Genomic DNA, 20,494 nt, shown 5'->3' with positions numbered 1-20,494 from the left:
GCAGTTGCCTGCCTGCCACTGCCAGCCTGAGTGTCAGGCTCACAGCATATACTGTGCCTACTTACTCAGTGCCACCACTCACATCTGGTGTAACATTAGTGTAAATTAAAAAAAAAATTTTTTACATCAGTCTGCTAGCGTAATCTAATTTCGGTTGCCAGGCCAGCCTGCCACTGCAAGCCTGTGTGTCAGGCTCACAGCATATATTTGGCCTACTTGCTCAGTGCCACCACCAGTCATATCTGGTGTAACAGTAGTGTAAATTTAAAAAAAAAAAACTTTTACATCAGTCTGCTAGTGTAATCTACTAGCATTTGCCTGTCTACCATTGCCAGCCTGTGTGTCAAGCTCACAGCATATACTGTGCCTACTTGCTCAGTGCCACCACTCATATCTGGTGTAACATTAGTGTAAATTTAAAAAAAAAAAAAACGTTTACATCGGTTTGCTAGTGTAATCTAATTTCAGTTGCCAGGCCAGCCTGCCAATGTCAGCCTGTGTGTCAGGCTCACAGCATATATTGTGCCTACTTGCTCAGTGCCACCACCAGTCATATCTGGTGTAACAGTAGTGTAAATTTAAAAAAAAAAAACTATTACATCAGTCTGCTAGTGTAATCTAATAGCAGTTGCCTGCCTGCCACTGCCAGCCTGTGTGCCAGGCTCACAGCATATACTGTGCCTACTTGCTCAGTGCCACCACTCATATCTGGTGTAACAGTAGTGTAATTTTTTAAAAAAAACTTTTACATCAGTCTGCTAGTTTTATCTAATAGCAGTTGCCTGCCTGCCTGCCACTGCCAGCCTGTGTGTCAGGCTCACAGCATATACTGTGCCTACTTGCTCAGTGCCACCACTCATATCTGGTGTAACAGTACTGTAAATTTAAAAAAAAAATACTTTTGCATCAGTCTGCTAGTGTAATCTAATTTCAGTTGCCAGGTCAGCCTGCCACTGCCAGCCTGTGTGTCAGGCTCACAGCATATACTGTGCCTCCTTGCTCAGTGCCTCCACCAGTCATATCTGGTGTAACAGTAGTGTAAATTTAAAAAAAAACCTTTTACATCAGTCTGCTAGTGTAATCTAATTTCAGTTGCCAGGCCAGCCTGCCACTGCCAGCCTGTGTGTCAGGCTCACAGCATATACTGTGCCTACTTGCTCAGTGCCACCACTCATATCTGGTGTAACATTAGTGTAAATTTAAAAAAAAAACTTTTTTTTACATCAGTCTGCTAGTGTAATCTAATAGCAGTTGCCTGCCTGCCACTGCCAGACTGTGTGTCAAGCTCACAGCATATACTGTGTCTACTTGCTCAGTGCCACCACTCATATCTGGTGTAACAGTAGTGTAAATTAAAAAAAAACTTTTTTTTACATCAGTCTGCTAGTGTAATCTAATAGCAGTTGCCTGCCTGCCACTGCCAGACTGTGTGTCAAGCTCACAGCATATACTGTGCCTACTTGCTCAGTGCCACCAGTCATATCTGGTGTAACATTAATGTAAATTAAAAAAAAAAAACTTTTACATCAGTCTGCTAGTGTAATCTAATTTCAGTTGCCAGGCCAGCCTGCCACTGTCAGCCTGTGTGTCAGGCTCACAGCATATACTGTGCCTACTTGCTCAGTGCCACCACTAGTCATATCTGGTGTAACAGTAGTGTAAATTTTAAAAAAAAACTTTTACATCAGTCTGCTAGTGTAATCTAGTAGCAGTTGCCTGTCTGCCATTGCCAGCCTGTGTGTCAGGCTCACAGCATATACTGTGCCTACTTGCTCAGTGCCACCACTCATATCTGGTGTAACATTAGTGTAAATTTAAAAAAAAAAACTTTTACATCAGTCTGCTAGTGTAATCTAATTTCAGTTGCCAGGCCAGCCTGCCACTGCCAGCCTGTGTGTCAGGCTCACAGCATATACTGTGCCTACTTGCTCAGTGCCACCACCAATCATATCTGGTGTAACAGTAGTGTAAATTTAAAAAAAAAACTTTTACATCAGTCTGTTAGTGTAATCTAATAGCAGTTGCCTGCCTGCCACTGCCAGCCTGTGTGTCAGGCTCACAGCATATACAGTGCCTACTTGCTCAGTGCCACCACTCATATGTGGTGTAACAGTAGTGTAAATTTAAAAAAAAACTTTTACATCAGTCTGCTAGTGTAATCTAATAGCAGTTGTCTGCCTGCCACTGCCAGCCTGTGTGTCAGGCTCAAAGCATATACTGTGCCTACTTGCTCAGTGCCACCACTCATATCTGGTGTAACAGTAGTGTAAATTTTAAAAAAAAACTTTTACATCAGTCTGCTAGTGTAATCTAGTAGCAGTTGCCTGTCTGCCATTGCCAGCCTGTGTGTCAGGCTCACAGCATATACTGTGCCTACTTGCTCAGTGCCACCACTCATATCTGGTGTAACATTAGTGTAAATTTAAAAAAAAAAAACTTTTACATCAGTCTGCTAGTGTAATCTAATTTCAGTTGCCAGGCCAGCCTGCCACTGCCAGCCTGTGTGTCAGGCTCACAGCATATACTGTGCCTACTTGCTCAGTGCCACCACCAATCATATCTGGTGTAACAGTAGTGTAAATTTAAAAAAAAAACTTTTACATCAGTCTGTTAGTGTAATCTAATAGCAGTTGCCTGCCTGCCACTGCCAGCCTGTGTGTCAGGCTCACAGCATATACAGTGCCTACTTGCTCAGTGCCACCACTCATATGTGGTGTAACAGTAGTGTAAATTTAAAAAAAAACTTTTACATCAGTCTGCTAGTGTAATCTAATAGCAGTTGTCTGCCTGCCACTGCCAGCCTGTGTGTCAGGCTCACAGCATATACTGTGCCTACTTGCTCAGTGCCACCACTCATATCTGGTGTAACAGTAGTGTAAATTTTAAAAAAAAACTTTTACATCAGTCTGCTAGTGTAATCTAATAGCAGGTGCCTGCCTGCCACTGCCAGCCTGTGTGTCAGGCTCACAGCATATACTGTGCCTACTTGCTCAGTGTCACCACTCATATCTGGTGTAACATTAGTGTAAATTTAAAAAAAAAACTTTTGCATCAGTCTGCTAGTGTAATCTAATTTCAGTTGCCAGGCCAGCCTACCACTGCCAGCCTGTGTGTCAGGCTCACAGCATATACTGTGCCTACTTGCTCAGTGCCACCACCAGTCATATCTGGTGTAACAGTAGTGTAAATTTTTTAAAAAAACTTTTACATCAGTCTGCTAGTGTAATCTAATTTCAGTTGCCAGGCCAGCCTGCCACTGCCAGCCTGTGTGTCAGGCTCACAGCATATACTGTGCCTACTTGCTCAGTGCCACCACCAGTCATATCTGGTGTAACAGTAGTGTAAATAAAAAAAAAAACTTTTACATCAGTCTGCTAGTGTAATCTAATAGCAGTTGCCAGCCTGCCACTGCCAGCCTGTGTGTCAGGCTCACAGCATATACTGTGCCTATTTGCTCAGTGCCACCACCAGTCATATCTGGTGTAACAGTAGTGTAAATTTTAAAAAAAAACTTTTACATCAGTCTGTTAGTGTAATCTAATAGCAGTTGCCTGCCTGCCACTGCCAGCCTGTGTGTCAGGCTCACAGCATATACTGTGCCTACTTGCTCAGTGCCACCACTCATATCTGGTGTAACAGTAGTGTAAATTTTAAAAAAAAACTTTTACATCAGTCTGCTAGTGTAATCTAGTAGCAGTTGCCTGTCTGCCATTGCCAGCCTGAGTGTCAGGCTCACAGCATATACTGTGCCTACTTGCTCAGTGCCACCACCAGTCATATCTGGTGTAACAGTAGTGTAATTTTTTAAAAAAAACTTTTACATCAGTCTGCTAGTGTAATCTAAAAGCAGTTGCCTGCCTGCCACTGCCAGCCTGAGTGTCAGGCTCACAGCATATACTGTGCCTACTTACTCAGTGCCACCACTCACATCTGGTGTAACATTAGTGTAAATTAAAAAAAAAAATTTTTACATCAGTCTGCTAGCGTAATCTAATTTCGGTTGCCAGGCCAGCCTGCCACTGCAAGCCTGTGTGTCAGGCTCACAGCATATATTTGGCCTACTTGCTCAGTGCCACCACCAGTCATATCTGGTGTAACAGTAGTGTAAATTTAAAAAAAAAAACTTTTACATCAGTCTGCTAGTGTAATCTACTAGCATTTGCCTGTCTGCCATTGCCAGCCTGTGTGTCAAGCTCACAGCATATACTGTGCCTACTTGCTCAGTGCCACCACTCATATCTGGTGTAACATTAGTGTAAATTTAAAAAAAAAAAAAAACGTTTACATCGGTTTGCTAGTGTAATCTAATTTCAGTTTCCAGGCCAGCCTGCCAATGTCAGCCTGTGTGTCAGGCTCACAGCATATATTGTGCCTACTTGCTCAGTGCCACCACCAGTCATATCTGGTGTAACAGTAGTGTAAATTTAAAAAAAAAAAAACTATTACATCAGTCTGCTAGTGTAATCTAATAGCAGTTGCCTGCCTGCCACTGCCAGCCTGTGTGCCAGGCTCACAGCATATACTGTGCCTACTTGCTCAGTGCCACCACTCATATCTGGTGTAACAGTAGTGTAATTTTTTAAAAAAAACTTTTACATCAGTCTGCTAGTTTTATCTAATAGCAGTTGCCTGCCTGCCTGCCACTGCCAGCCTGTGTGTCAGGCTCACAGCATATACTGTGCCTACTTGCTCAGTGCCACCACTCATATCTGGTGTAACAGTACTGTAAATTTAAAAAAAAAATACTTTTGCATCAGTCTGCTAGTGTAATCTAATTTCAGTTGCCAGGTCAGCCTGCCACTGCCAGCCTGTGTGTCAGGCTCACAGCATATACTGTGCCTCCTTGCTCAGTGCCTCCACCAGTCATATCTGGTGTAACAGTAGTGTAAATTTAAAAAAAAACCTTTTACATCAGTCTGCTAGTGTAATCTAATTTCAGTTGCCAGGCCAGCCTGCCACTGCCAGCCTGTGTGTCAGGCTCACAGCATATACTGTGCCTACTTGCTCAGTGCCACCACTCATATCTGGTGTAACATTAGTGTAAATTTAAAAAAAAAACTTTTTTTTACATCAGTCTGCTAGTGTAATCTAATAGCAGTTGCCTGCCTGCCACTGCCAGACTGTGTGTCAAGCTCACAGCATATACTGTGTCTACTTGCTCAGTGCCACCACTCATATCTGGTGTAACAGTAGTGTAAATTAAAAAAAAAACTTTTTTTTACATCAGTCTGCTAGTGTAATCTAATAGCAGTTGCCTGCCTGCCACTGCCAGACTGTGTGTCAAGCTCACAGCATATACTGTGCCTACTTGCTCAGTGCCACCAGTCATATCTGGTGTAACATTAATGTAAATTAAAAAAAAAAAACTTTTACATCAGTCTGCTAGTGTAATCTAATTTCAGTTGCCAGGCCAGCCTGCCACTGTCAGCCTGTGTGTCAGGCTCACAGCATATACTGTGCCTACTTGCTCAGTGCCACCACTAGTCATATCTGGTGTAACAGTAGTGTAAATTTAAAAAAAAAAACTTTTACATCAGTCTGCTAGTGTAATCTAATAGCATTTGCCTTTCTGCCACTGCCAGCCTGTGTGTCAGGCTCACAGCATATACTGTGCCTACTTGCTCAGTGCCACCACTCATATCTGGTGTAACAGTAGTGTAAATTTTAAAAAAAAACTTTTACATCAGTCTGCTAGTGTAATCTAGTAGCAGTTGCCTGTCTGCCATTGCCAGCCTGTGTGTCAGGCTCACAGCATATACTGTGCCTACTTGCTCAGTGCCACCACTCATATCTGGTGTAACATTAGTGTAAATTTAAAAAAAAAAACTTTTACATCAGTCTGCTAGTGTAATCTAATTTCAGTTGCCAGGCCAGCCTGCCACTGCCAGCCTGTGTGTCAGGCTCACAGCATATACTGTGCCTACTTGCTCAGTGCCACCACCAATCATATCTGGTGTAACAGTAGTGTAAATTTAAAAAAAAAACTTTTACATCAGTCTGTTAGTGTAATCTAATAGCAGTTGCCTGCCTGCCACTGCCAGCCTGTGTGTCAGGCTCACAGCATATACTGTGCCTACTTGCTCAGTGCCACCACTCATATCTGGTGTAACATTAGTGTAAATTTAAAAAAAAAAAACTTTTACATCAGTCTGCTAGTGTAATCTAATTTCAGTTGCCAGGCCAGCCTGCCACTGCCAGCCTGTGTGTCAGGCTCACAGCATATACTGTGCCTACTTGCTCAGTGCCACCACCAATCATATCTGGTGTAACAGTAGTGTAAATTTTTAAAAAAAACTTTTACATCAGTCTGTTAGTGTAATCTAATAGCAGTTGCCTGCCTGCCACTGCCAGCCTGTGTGTCAGGCTCACAGCATATACAGTGCCTACTTGCTCAGTGCCACCACTCATATGTGGTGTAACAGTAGTGTAAATTTAAAAAAAAACTTTTACATCAGTCTGCTAGTGTAATCTAATAGCAGTTGTCTGCCTGCCACTGCCAGCCTGTGTGTCAGGCTCACAGCATATACTGTGCCTACTTGCTCAGTGCCACCACTCATATCTGGTGTAACAGTAGTGTAAATTTAAAAAAAAAACTTTTACATCAGTCTGCTAGTGTAATCTAATAGCAGGTGCCTGCCTGCCACTGCCAGCCTGTGTGTCAGGCTCACAGCATATACTGTGCCTACTTGCTCAGTGTCACCACTCATATCTGGTGTAACATTAGTGTAAATTTAAAAAAAAAACTTTTGCATCAGTCTGCTAGTGTAATCTAATTTCAGTTGCCAGGCCAGCCTACCACTGCCAGCCTGTGTGTCAGGCTCACAGCATATACTGTGCCTCCTTGCTCAGTGCCACCACCAGTCATATCTGGTGTAACAGTAGTGTAAATTTTTTAAAAAAACTTTTACATCAGTCTGCTAGTGTAATCTAATTTCAGTTGCCAGGCCAGCCTGCCACTGCCAGCCTGTGTGTCAGGCTCACAGCATATACTGTGCCCACTTGCCCAGTGCCACCACTCATATTATCTTGTTTAATAGTAGTGTAAGTGTACATTTAAAAATAAAAAAAAACATTTTGACTGTGAAACATCAATGCCACCACCAGTCATATCTGGTGTAACAGTAGTGTAAATTTAAAAAAAAAACTTTTACATCAGTCTGCTAGTGTAATCTAATAGCAGTTGCCAGGCCAGCCTGCCACTGCCAGCGTGTGTGTCAGGCTCACAGCGTATACTGTGCCCACTTGCCCAGTGCCACCACTCATATTATCTTGTTTAATAGTAGTGTAAGTGTACATTTATAAATAAAAAACTATTTTGACTGTGAAACATCAGTCTGCATTTTTGTGTCAGGCTCACAGCGTATACTGTGCCCACTTGTCCAGTGCCACCACTCATATTATCTTGTTTAATAGTAGTGTAAGTGTACATTTTAAAAATAAAAATAAATATTTTGACTGTGAAACATCAGTCTTCTTTTTTGTGTCAGGATCACAGCGTATACTGTGCCCACTTGCCCAGTGCCACCACTCTTGTTTAATAGTAGTGTAAGTGTACATTTAAAAATAAAAAAACTATTTTGACTGTGAAACATCAGTCTGCTTTTTTGTGTCAGGCTCACAGCGTATACTGTGCCCACTTGTCCAGTGCCACCACTCATATTATCTTGTTTAATAGTAGTGTAAGTGTACATTTTAAAAATAAAAAAACTATTTTGACTGTGAAACATCAGTCTGCCTTTTTGTGTCAGGCTCACAGCGTATACTGTGCCCACTTGCCCAGTGCCACCACTCATATCTGGTGTAACAGTACTGTAAATTTAAAAAAAAAAAACTTTTGCATCAGTCTGCTAGTGTAATCTAATTTCAGTTGCCAGGTCAGCCTGCCACTGCCAGCCTATTATCTTGTTTAATAGTAGTGTAAGTGTACATTTTAAAAATAAAAAAACTATTTTGACTGTGAAACATCAGTCTGCTTTTTTGTGTCAGGCTCACAGCGTATACTGTGCCTACTTTCCCAGTGCCACCACCCATATTATCTTGCTTAATAGTAGTGTAAGTGTACATTCAAAATAAAAAAAAATATTTTGACTGTGAAACATCAGTCTGCTTTTTTGTGTCAGGCTCACAGCGTATACTGTGCCCACTTGTCCAGTGCCACCACTCATATTATCTTGTTTAATAGTAGTGTAAGTGTACATTTAAAAAATAAAAAAACTATTTTGACTGTGAAACATCAGTCTGCTTTTTTGTGTCAGGCTCACAGCGTATACTGTGCCCACTTGTCCAGTGCCACCACTCATATTATCTTGTTTAATAGTAGTGTAAGTGTACATTTTAAAAATAAAAAAACTATTTTGACTGTGAAACATCAGTCTGCTTTTTTTTGTGTCAGGCTCACAGCGTATACTGTGCCCACTCACAGTAGCTTGCATGCATAGTAGCACTAATCGAAAAAAAAATGACAGGCAGAGGCAGGCCAACCCACAGGGGCCGTCGTGGTCGTGGTGCTGTGATTCCCTTTGGCCATAGAATAATGCCCAGTGTTAGGCCACATACCATGAACACGAAAAGCTCTGATGAAATAGTTGACTTTATAGCACAGGACACCCAATCTTCTACAGCTTCCACTAGTAACCTTGACGCACCATCCTCCTCCTCTAGCTTAGCTTCGGGCACCTCTCAACTTACCATTCGCCCGCCTGCCACCACCACCGACACTAGCACCACAGCCGCCTCACTTGATCTGTCAGAGGAGTTATGTACACCTCAGTGTGAAGAAATGAGTGATGCGCAACCATCATTGACAGAGGATGTAGATAACTGTGATATGTCTCAGTCAGGCAGCATTACAGACATGGACGACGCACGGTGTGATGATGATGATGATGTTGTACCCGCAGTTGCTTTTGTTGTTGAGTTGTCAGATACAAGTGAAGGGGTTGATGATGACGATGTGTCCGTGAATGTCACGTGGGCGCCCAGTAGAAGAGAAGAAGAACAGGGGGAAAGTTCAGATGGGGAGACAGAGAGGAGCAGGAGGAGGAAACGAGTTGGAAGCAGGGAGAGGTCGTCCCAAGGAGCTAGTGGCACAGTCAGACAGCATGCATCGGCACCCGGGGTCCGCCAGACAGCACGCCAATCAACGCATGCTGTTGCCACCACCAGAATGCCGGAGCTCATCAGTGTGGCTTTTTTTTATGTGTCTGCCTCTGACAACAGCAATGCCATTTGCAACCTGTGCCAAAAGAAACTAAGTCGTGGGAAGTCCAACACCCACCTAGGTACAACTGCTTTGCGAAGGCACATGATCTCACATCACAAACGCCTATGGGATGAACACATGAGGACAAGCAGCACACAAACTCAAAGCCTCCATCCACCTCCTGGTCCAGCATCTTCAGCCATGTCAACCACTGCTGTGCTCCTTGCCCCCTCTCAACCATCCGCCAATCCGTCTCTCTTCCGTAGCAGTTCCTGGTCATCTGCCCACAGTCAGGTGTCTGTCAAGGACATGTTTGAGTGTAAGAAGCCAATGTCACCAAGTCACCCCCTTGCCTGGCGTCTGACAGCTGGCTTGTCTGAACTGTTAGCCCGCCATCTTTTACCATACAAGCTGGTGGACTCTGAGGCGTTCAAAAAAATTGTAGCTATTGGGAAACCGCAGTGGAAGGTACCCGGCCAAAATGTCTTTGCACAAAAGGCAATCCCCAACCTGTACTCGATTGTGCAAAAGGAAGTAATGGCATGTCTGGCACACAGTGTTGGGGCAAGGGTCCATCTGACCACTGATAGCTGGTCTGCAAATCATGGTCAGGGCAGGTATATCACCTACACTGCGCATTGGGTAAACCTGCTGATGGCTGCCAAGCATGGAATGCCTGGCTCTGCAGAGGAGTTGGTGACACCGCCATGACTTGCAGGCAGGCCTGCTGCCACCTCCTCTACTCCTCCTACTCCATCCTCTTCCATAACCTCCTCGGCTGAGTCCTCTTCTGCTTCTGCATCTTGCTCCACATCAACAGCACCCCCCCAGCTACTATTCCACATCCCGGATACGGCAGTGTCACGTCGTCTTCGGGTTGACTTGCCTGAAAGCAGAGAGTCACACCGCAGCAGCACTCCTGTCCACCCTGAACGCACAGGTGGATCAGTGGCTGACTCCGCACCAACTGGAGATCGGCAAAGTGGTTTCTGACAACAGAAGTAATTTGGTGGCGGCATTGAAATTGGGCAAGTTGACACATGTGCCATGCATGGCACATGTGTGTAATCTGATTGTACAACGCTTTGTGCATAAGTACCCAGGCTTACAGGACGTCCTGAAGCAGGCCAGGAAGGTGTGTGGCCATTTCAGGCATTCCTTCACGGCCATGATACACTTGTCAGATATCCAGCAGCGAAAAAAACCTGCCAGTGAGGTGCTTGATTTTCGACAGCCCGACACGTTGAAATTCAACACTCCTAATGTTGGACCGCCTGCTCCAACAAGAAAAAGCCGTTATCGAGTGTTTGTATGACCAAGGTGCTAGGACAGCCTCTGGGGAGCTGGGAAATTTTTTGCCACGTTACTGGACGCTCATGCGCAATGCCTGTAGGCTCATGCGTCCTTTTGAGGAGGTGGCAAACCTAGTCAGTTGCACCAAAGGCACCATCAGCGACATCATACCATTTGTTTTCTTCCTGGAGCGTGCCCTGCGAAGAGTGCTGGATCAGGCCGTAGATGAGCATGAAGAGGAAGAGTTGTGGTCACCATCACCACCAGAAACAGCCTTATCAGCATTGCTTGCTGGACCAGCGGCAACACAGGAAGAGGATTGTGAGGAAGAGGAGTCAAAGGAGGAATGTGGCTTTGAGGAGAAGGAGGAAGACCAAGCAAAACAGGAATCCCAGGGTGCTCATTGTCACCTATCTGGTACCCGTGGTGTTGTACATGGCTGGGGGGAAGAAGATACCTTCAGTGAGATCAGTGAGGATGAGGAACGGGACATGAGTAGCTCGGCATCCAACCTTGTGCAAATGGGGTCTTTCATGCTGTCGTGCCTGTTGAGGGACACTCATATAAAAAAGATGAAGGAGAACGAACTGTACTGGGTGTCCACGCTACTAGACCCCCGGTATAAGCATAAAGTGCTTGAAATGTTACCGAATTCCCGCAAGTCGGAAAGGATGGAGCAGTTCAAAAATAAATTAAAAAGTATGCTTTACACAGCGTATAAGGGTGATGTCACAGCACAACGGGAATCTAACAGGGGAAGAGGTGAAAGTAATACTCCTCCTCCCATGACCACGCCGGCAAGGACAGGATGCTTTACAGACGTGTTGTTGATGGAGGACATGCGGACCTTTTTAACTCCCATGCATCGTCACAGCCCTTCGGGGTCCAGCCTCAGAGAATGACTCAACTGACAGGTAGCAGACTACCTCGCCTTAACTGCAGATCTCAACACTCTGAGGAGCGATGAACCCCTTGACTACTGGGTGTGCAGGCTTGACCTGTGGCCTGAGCTATCCCAATTTGCCATAGAACTTCTGGCCTGCCCCGCTTCAAGTGTCCTGTCGGAAAGGACCTTCAGTGCAGCAGGAGGTATTGTCACTGAGAAGCGAAGTCGCCTAGGTCAAAAAAGTCTCGATTACCTCACCTTTATTAAAATGAATGTTGGTTGGATCCCGAAGGGACTGACATTGGGCGATACATTCGAGTAAAAAAGGCCTGATGAGATGAGCTGCCTTGGGCTAAAAATGGTCCACACGCTGCTGTATTTTATCTCCGAATGCAGGATGACTTGCGTGACTTATCCGCCACCATCTAGGGTTCAAGCTGCCATGTTTTAGGGCACTTTCTGCCAGGGAAACAAACATCAATTTTTCTAGCCGCTGCTACAGCAGCGTCTGCAACAATACCTAATTTTTCAGGCATGTGTACATGCCAAATTTTTCTGGCCTCTGGTGCTGCACTGTGGCTTCAAAAATCAAACAAAAAAAAGGCACATAACAGGGATTAAACTGATAGGAATAGTACTACTTAACACACCACTCCTATCTGGTGGCACATTAGATTGCATGCGCAGTGCCACAAATTTGAAGTAGGAAGACCGACAAAGCATCTTTTTCCATTTCCCGGTTCCTAAAATCCATGCCATATACACGTCCCCTGATAGGGGATGTAACAGGGATTAAATTGATAAGAATAGTACTACTTAACACACCACTCATATCTGTTGTCACAGTAGCTTGCACGCATAGTACCACTAATTTAAAAAAAAATGACAGGCAGAGGCAGGCCACCCCGCAGGGGCCGTCGTGGTCATGGTGCTGTGATTCCCTTTTTCCCTAGAATAATGACCATTGTTCAGAAGCCATGTACCCTGAACAATGTACCCTGACTGGCTAACACAGGACACCCAATCTTCTACAGCTTCCGCTCGAAACCTTGACACGGTGTCTGTCAAGGTGTCTGTCAAGGACATGTTTGAGCATAAGAAGCCAATGTCACAAATTTACCCCCTTGCCCGGCATCTGACAGCTGGCTTGTCTGAACTCTTAGCCCACCAGCTTTTACCATACAAGCTGGTGGAGTCTGAGGCGTTCCAAAAATTTGTAGCTATTGGGACACCGCAGTGGAAGGTACACGGCAACTATTTCATAAATCAATGCCATATACAAGTCCCCTGATGGGGATATAACAGGGATTAAACTGATAAGAATAGTACTACTTAACACACCACTCATATCTGTTGGCACAGTAGATTGCATGCACAGTGCCCCAAATTCAGAGCCTCGGTCCCCGCAACTGCCTCTGGGAACCTTACCATGGGTCTCAGACTGCCCGTCTTGTAATTCTCTGTCTGGGAAATTATCTATGTATCTATCAAATCTATCTATTTATCTATCAAATCTATCTATCTATTGTATCTATCATCAAATGTATCTATTGCATCTTTTGATCTATCTATATAATCTATGTATCTATCTCGAGGCCGGACCGACCAAGCATCTTTTTCCATCTCCCGGTTCCTAAAATCATCTCCGGGTTCCTAAAATCGATGCCATACCTGTACTCGATTGTGCAAAAGGAAGTAATGGCATATGGGGTCTTTCATGCTGTTGTGCCTGTTGAGGGACCCTCGTATAAGAAGGCTGAAGGAGAACGACCTGTACTGGGTGTCCAAGCATCTTTTTCCATCTCCCGGTTCCTAAAATCATCTCCAGATTCCTAAAATCTATGCCATACCTGTACTTGATTGTGCAAAAGGAAGTAATGGCATATGGGGTCTTTCATGCTGTCGTGCCTGTTGAGGGACCCTTGTATAAAAAGGTTGAAGGAGAACGACCTGTACTGGGTGTCCAAGCATCTTTTTCCATCTCCCAGTTCCTAAAATCATCTCTGGGTTCCTAAAATCGATGCCATACCTGTACTCAATTGTGCAAAAGGAAGTAATGGCATATGGGGTCTTTCATGCTCTCATGCCTGTTGAGGGACCCTTGTATAAAAAGGCTGAAGGAGAACAACCTGTACTGGGTGTCCAAGCATCTTTTTCCATCTCCCGGTTCCTAAAATCATCCCAGGGTTCCTAAAATCAATGCCATACCTGTACTCGATTGTGCGAAAGGAAGTAATGGCATATGGGGTCTTTCATGCTGTCGTGCCTGTTGAGGGACCCTCGTATAAAAAGGCTGAAGGAGAACGACCTGTACTGGGTTTCCAAGCATCTTTTTCCATCTCCCGGTTACTAAAATCATCTCCGGGTTCCTAAAATCGATGCCATATACACGTCCCCCGATAGAGGACGTCACAGGGATTAAACTGATAAGAATAGTACTAGTTAACACACCACTCCTATCTGGTGGCACATTAGATTGCACGTGCAGTGCCCCAAATTGGAAGTAGGAGGACCGACCAAGCATCTCATCTCTGTGTGATTCCTGTTCTTGTAGGACAGTTAATGGGTCAGTAATGTTGCATAGCTCCTCAGTGTGACAAATCTTCCTGGTTAGCTCGTTGTTCTCTTTTTCCCAGCTGCTGGATCAGATCAGAGATTGTGAGTAAAACCTGCTCCTGCTGCCGGGTGATCTCACTCAGAACTTGCTTCTCTTGGTCTTCCAGCTGTTTCCTGATTTCCCTAATCAGGGCAGTGAGTCTCTCTGTTACACCCGCTGCTTTCTCTTGCACCCCTCTCCTGTACTTCTGCAGACTCTGGACTCTTTTCTCAGTCTCCTCTCTCTTTCTGGTCAGTTTCTGCAGAACATTTCTCAGTTTCTTTTTCTTCTTCTCAGAAGCCTCATTCATCAGCTCGACCTGGTGTCCCCTGTGCTCTCCGGCCAAGGAGCAGGACACACAGATACAGGCAGCATCCTCAGTGCAGTAATATAATAGGAGCATCTTGTGGGTGGAGCATTTCCTGTTACCCCAGGAAGTGATTGCACGCGCAGTGACATCAGTGAGGACAAGGAACGGGACATGGCTAGTTTGGTATACAACCTTGTGCAAATGGGGAGTTTACGGTTGTGCAAATGGACTGTTTGCGGTTGTTTGCGGTGCGTTAAATAGGGAGTTTGGTCTGTCACTGTGAAGTGGGCGTAACCCTTACACTACCTGAACGATACAACATCATACCTGATGTTTTAAAGGACGTTATTCCAAACAATTAAGGAATTTTAGGTGATTTATGCCCTTTATGGATTAAAACCAGACTCTGCATCAACTATGTGATTTCCATGGGAGTTTTGCCATGGATCCCCCTCCGGCATGCCACGGCCTGCCTATTGAAGTCAATGGCGGTTCGCCCGGTTCGCCCGTTCGTGAACTTTTGCGGAAGTTCGCGTTCGCTGTTCGCGACCGCAAAATTTTAGGTTCGCAACATCACTTTTAATGAGCTGTGTCTGAACACAATTTGTGAATCACAAGAGATTTAGAATACTACTTTACTCTTCTGCTTGGTGTCATCTGTTCTTAGATTACCTCAGCTTCCAGTTGTGTCACATGACCCTGCTCACTGCATCCTCCTTCTGATTATATATCCTTCACTTGCTAGGAGGCATCAAGAGGGGTGCCTCCTATTGGTCTCAATTTTTGCTGCTAATATATTGACAGAACACAGGTGGCGCTGCAGCACAGCTTTTCCTTTGACCCATGTACTGCAATGGAGAGAAGCGTTCCTGTACCTGTCTCTCCATAGCATTACATGGGGGAAAATATATATATATTTTTTTTACTTTTTTTTTGTTAATTTTTTTTGTTAATTAAAAAAAATTTTGTTTTAATTAAAATTTAATTAAGCTTTTGCCACATATGGCAGGGTAGGCACTGCCTCCCCTGCCTCCTATGAGTGCACGTCCCTGATATATATATATATATATATATATATATATATATATATATATACAGTAAATGTTTTATCTAAATCACTATCGGCTAGATTACGAGTTCGGCGTTAAGGGGTCCTAACGCTGCTTTTGAACGCCCGCTGGTATAACAAGTTTGGCAGGTACAGGTGTACCGCTCACTTTTCTTCCGTGACTTTTCCATACCACAAATCCCCTTATGTCAATTGTGTATCCTATCTTTTTAATGGGATTTGCCTAACGCCGGTATTACGAGTCTTGGATTAATTAATTAATTAAATTTTATTAACCCCTAATCTGCCCCCCAACGTCGCCGACACCTACCTACAATTAATAACCCCTAATCTTCCAACCCCAACGTCGCTGCTACTATAATAAAGTTATTAACCCCTAAACCTAAGTCTAACCCTAACACCCCCCCTAACTTAAATCTATTTTTAATAAATCTAAATAAAATCACTATAATTAAATAAATTATTCCTATTTAAAAATAAATACTTACCTATAAAATAAACCCTAATATAGCTACAATATAACTAATAGTTACAATGTAGCTATTTTAGGATTTATTCTTATTTTACAGGCAACTTTGTATTTATTTTTAACTAGGTAGAATAGTTACTAAATAGTTATTAACTATTTAATAACTACCTAGCTAAAATAAATACAAATATACCTGTAAAATAACCCCTAACCTAAGTTACAATTTCACCTAACACTACTCTATAATTAAATTAATTACCTAAACTACCTACAATTAAATACAATTAAATTAAATAAACTAAATTACGAAAAAAACACACTAAATTACAGAAAATACAAAAGAAATTACAATATTTTAAACTAATTACACCTAATCTAATTCCCCTAATAAAATAAAAAAGCCCCCCCAAAATAATAAAATTCCCTACCCTACACTAAATTACAAATAGCCCTTAAAAGGGCCTTTTGCGGAGCATTGCCCCAAAGTAATCAGCTCTTTTACCAGCCCTTAAAAGTGCTTTTTGCGGGGCATTGCCCCAAAGTAATCAACTATTTTACCTGTAAAAAAAATACAATACCCCCAACATTAAAACCCACCACCCACATACCCCTACTCTAAAACCCATCCGATGCCCCCTTAAAAAAACCTAACACTAACCCCCTGAAGATCACCCTACCTTGAGCTGGCTTCACCCTGCCGGGCCGAACTCTTCATCCAATCCGGCAAGAAGAGGTCCTCCAGAGGGTCCAAAGTCTTCATCCTATCCGGGCAGAAGACGTCATCCAGACCGGAAGAAATCTTCATCCAAGCGGCATCTTCTTTCTTCATCCTTCCGGAGCGGAGCGGCACTATCTTGAAGACCTCCGACGCGGAACATCCTCCTTGACCGTCGACTAGATGACGAATAAAGGTTCCTTTAAATGACGTCATCCAAGATGGCGTCCCTTGAATTCCGATTGGCTGATAGGATTCTATCAGCCAATCTGAATTAAGGTAGGAGAAATCCGATTGGCTGATTCAATCAGCCAATCGGATTGAAGTTCAATCTGATTGGCTGATCCAATCAGCCACTCGGATTGACCTCACATTCTATTCACTGTTCCGATCAGCCAATAGAATGCGAGGTCAATCCGATTGGCTGATTGAATCAGCCAATTGGATTTTTCCTACCTTAATTCCGATTGGCTAATAGAATCCTATCAGCCAATCGGAATTCGAGGGACACCATCTTGGATGACGTCATTTAAAGGAACCGTCATTCGTCGTCTAGTCGTCGGTCAAGGAGGATGTTCCACGTCGGAGGTCTTCAAGATGGTGCCGCTCCACTCAGGAAGGATGAAGAAAGAAGATGCCGTTTGGATGAAGATTTCTTCCGGTCTGAATGTCCTCTTCTGCCTCGATAGGATGAAGACTTCGGACCCTCTGGAGGACCTCTTATTGCCGGATTGGATGAAGAGTTCAGCCTGGCTGGGTGAAGATGGCTCAAGGTAGGGTGATCTTCAGTTGGTTAGTGTTAGTTTTTTTTAAGGGGGGATTGGGTGGGTTTTAGAGTAGGGGTATGTGGGTGGTGGGTTTTAATGTTGGGGGGATATTGCATTTTTTTTTACAGGTAAAAGAGCTGATTACTTTGGGGCAATGCCCCGCAAAAAGCCCTTTTAAGGGCTGGTAAAAGAGCTGATTACTTTGGGGCAATGCCCCGCAAAAGGCCCTTTTAAGGGCTATTTGTAATTTAGTGTAGGGTAGGGAATTTTATTATTTTGGGGGGGCTTTTTTATTTTATTAGGGGGATTAGATTAGGTGTAATTAGTTTAAAATATTGTAATTTCTTTTTTATTTTCTGTAATTTAGTGTTTTTTTTCGTAATTTAGTTTATTTAATTTAATTGTATTTAATTGTAGGTAGTTTAGGTAATTAATTTAATTATAGAGTAGTGTTAGGTGTAATTGTAACTTATGTTAGGGTTTATTTTACAGGTATATTTGTATTTATTTTAGCTAGTTAATTATTAAATAGTTAATAACTATTTAGTAACTATTCTACCTAGTTAAAATAAATACAAAGTTGCCTGTAAAATAAAAATAAATCCTAAAATAGCTACAATATAATTATTTGTTATATTGTAGCTATATTAGGGTTTATTTTATAGGTATTTATTTTTAAATCTGAATAATTTATTTAATTATAGTAATTTTATTTAGATTTATAAAAAATAGATTTAAGTTCAGGGGGTGTTAGGGTTAGGGTTAGACTTAGGTTTAAGGGTTAATAACTTTATTATATTAGCGGCGACATTGGGGTCAGAAGATTAGGGGTTAATAAAATTTAACTAGTGTTTGCGAGGCGGGAGTGCGGCGGTTTAGGGGTTAATACATTTATTATAGTTTGTTATAGTGGCGGCAATGTCCGGTCGGCAGATTAGGGGTTAATAATTGTAGGTAGGTGTCGGCGATGTTAGGGGCAGCAGATTAGGGGTTCATAGGTATAATGTAGGTGGCGGCGGCGTCCGGAGCGGCAGATTAGGGGTTAATAATATAATGTAGGTGTCAGCGATAGCGGGGATGGCAGATTAGGGGTTAATAAGTGTAAGATTAGGGGTGTTTAGACTCGGGGTTCATGTTAGGGTGTTAGGTGTAGACTTAGAAACTATTTTCCCATAGGAAACAATGGGTCTGCGTTAGAAGCTGAACGCTGCTTTTTTGCAGGTGTTAGTTTTTTCTTCAGCTAGCTCAGCCCCATTGTTTCCAATGGGGAAATTGTGCACGTAAGCAATGCTGGTATTACAGGGAGAAGTGGCACTAGATTTGCTCAACGCTCACTTTTCTGAGGCTAACGCAGCCATTCAGAAAATTTGTAATACCAGCATTTTTTTAAAGTGAGCGTTTTTTTTACCGACAAAACTTGTAATCTAGCCGTATATATTTATATATATATACAGTAAATGTTTTATCTAAATCACTATATATATATATATATATATATATATATGTAAATATATATATATATATATATATATATATATATATATATATATACACAGTAAATGTTTTATCTAAATCACTATATATATATATATATATATATATATACAGTAAATGTTTTATCTAAATCACTATATATATATATATATATATATATATATATATATATATATATATATATATACAGTATAAAACACAAAAGAAAATGGGTAGTTGTAACAATTATTACCAACAGTGATAATAATGTAGCTAAGCAAAACAAAGTTGATTAACTCTCAGATATGTATATATATGCTGCAGTGCAAAGAGGCTCTCCAGAAACAAGTGGCTGATTGATGCATTTGCATTAATAATTAAAGAAAGTTCCTCAGTCACTTAGAAAGTCAAGATCGAGGTCGACTTCGACTCCAAACAATGCAAATAAGTTCAGAGTCACCAATAATGTATTGGAAATGGATACTTAGCTTGTCACCGCTTAGACACTAGAAGCCAGAACACATCTTTTAAAGTATTCCATCCACTGAACCAGGCAGTAGGTAAAGTCAGTCAGTGTAGTCAACGTCCACCGGCACGTACCAACAGGCTGCAAACCCCCAGTCTCGTCGGCAGGAAATGTCCACAGACCGCTGCTCTCCATATCCTCGTGATGGTTGATGTGCTCTGACGTCAGAGCGTCGGTGCTCGATTAGCGCATGCGTATTTTGTGCATGCGCACGTGCACTTCATCAGAGGTCTCTGATGAAGCACATGTGCGCATGCGCAAAACGCATCAGGTGTATTCTAGGTTACGCACCTTATCAAGAGCAACTTTGCTGAATAAACCATTACACAAGCTTTTCGAGTCCTGAGTTACAGTTCTTCTTCCTCCTTTGGATGCTGAGTTGTTTCTTATATACAGTATATATATATATATATATATATATATATATATATATATAAATATATATACAGTAAATGTTTTATCTAAATCACTATATATATATATATATATATATATATATATATATATAGTAATTTTTTTTATCTATATCACTATATATATACAGTAAATGTTTTATCTGATTCACAATACATATATATATATATATATATATATATATATATATACAGTAAATGTTTTATCTGAACCACTATATATATATATATATATATATATATATATATATATATATATATATATATATATATATATATATATAAGTAATAAAAACCATTTCAAATTTATGGGTTTAGAGAAAGTAGACCTAAAAAACAGAGGAGACATTGATAAGTTATTATTGCAAAAGGAGTGCAAGTGGATATTTAACTTAAAAGCACTAACCCCTAGTGGTTTGAATGAAGAGTAAGATCCAATCGGATAGAGATACATGGCCTGATGAAGCCCGTTTTGAAATTTGCCTAGTGCGGGTGAAACGCGCGTAGCAGAAGAAACACTGGGGGTAGCAGCTGAACCCCCCTTTTTAATCGACCAGATGACAGCCGTCTGAGGAGCGACATAGAGGTAGAGACTGTTAACCCCTGTACAACAATTGATCTACGGAAATTGAAAGAACGCTAGGGTGAGTGTCAATATTCACTTACAATTGCAGCAGAAAAAGCCGGACTTAACAACAGTGTGTAGAGCTTAAAGGCACAGTGCGGACCGTCTAAGGATGGGTCAGGTGAGAAAGGAATAATCCCTGATACAGAT

Source organism: Bombina bombina, chromosome 7, assembly GCF_027579735.1.
Source record: "Bombina bombina isolate aBomBom1 chromosome 7, aBomBom1.pri, whole genome shotgun sequence".
NCBI lineage: Eukaryota > Metazoa > Chordata > Amphibia > Anura > Bombinatoridae > Bombina > Bombina bombina.
The sequence above is the reverse complement of the archived record's forward strand: the minus strand, read 5'-3'. Positions refer to the sequence as shown.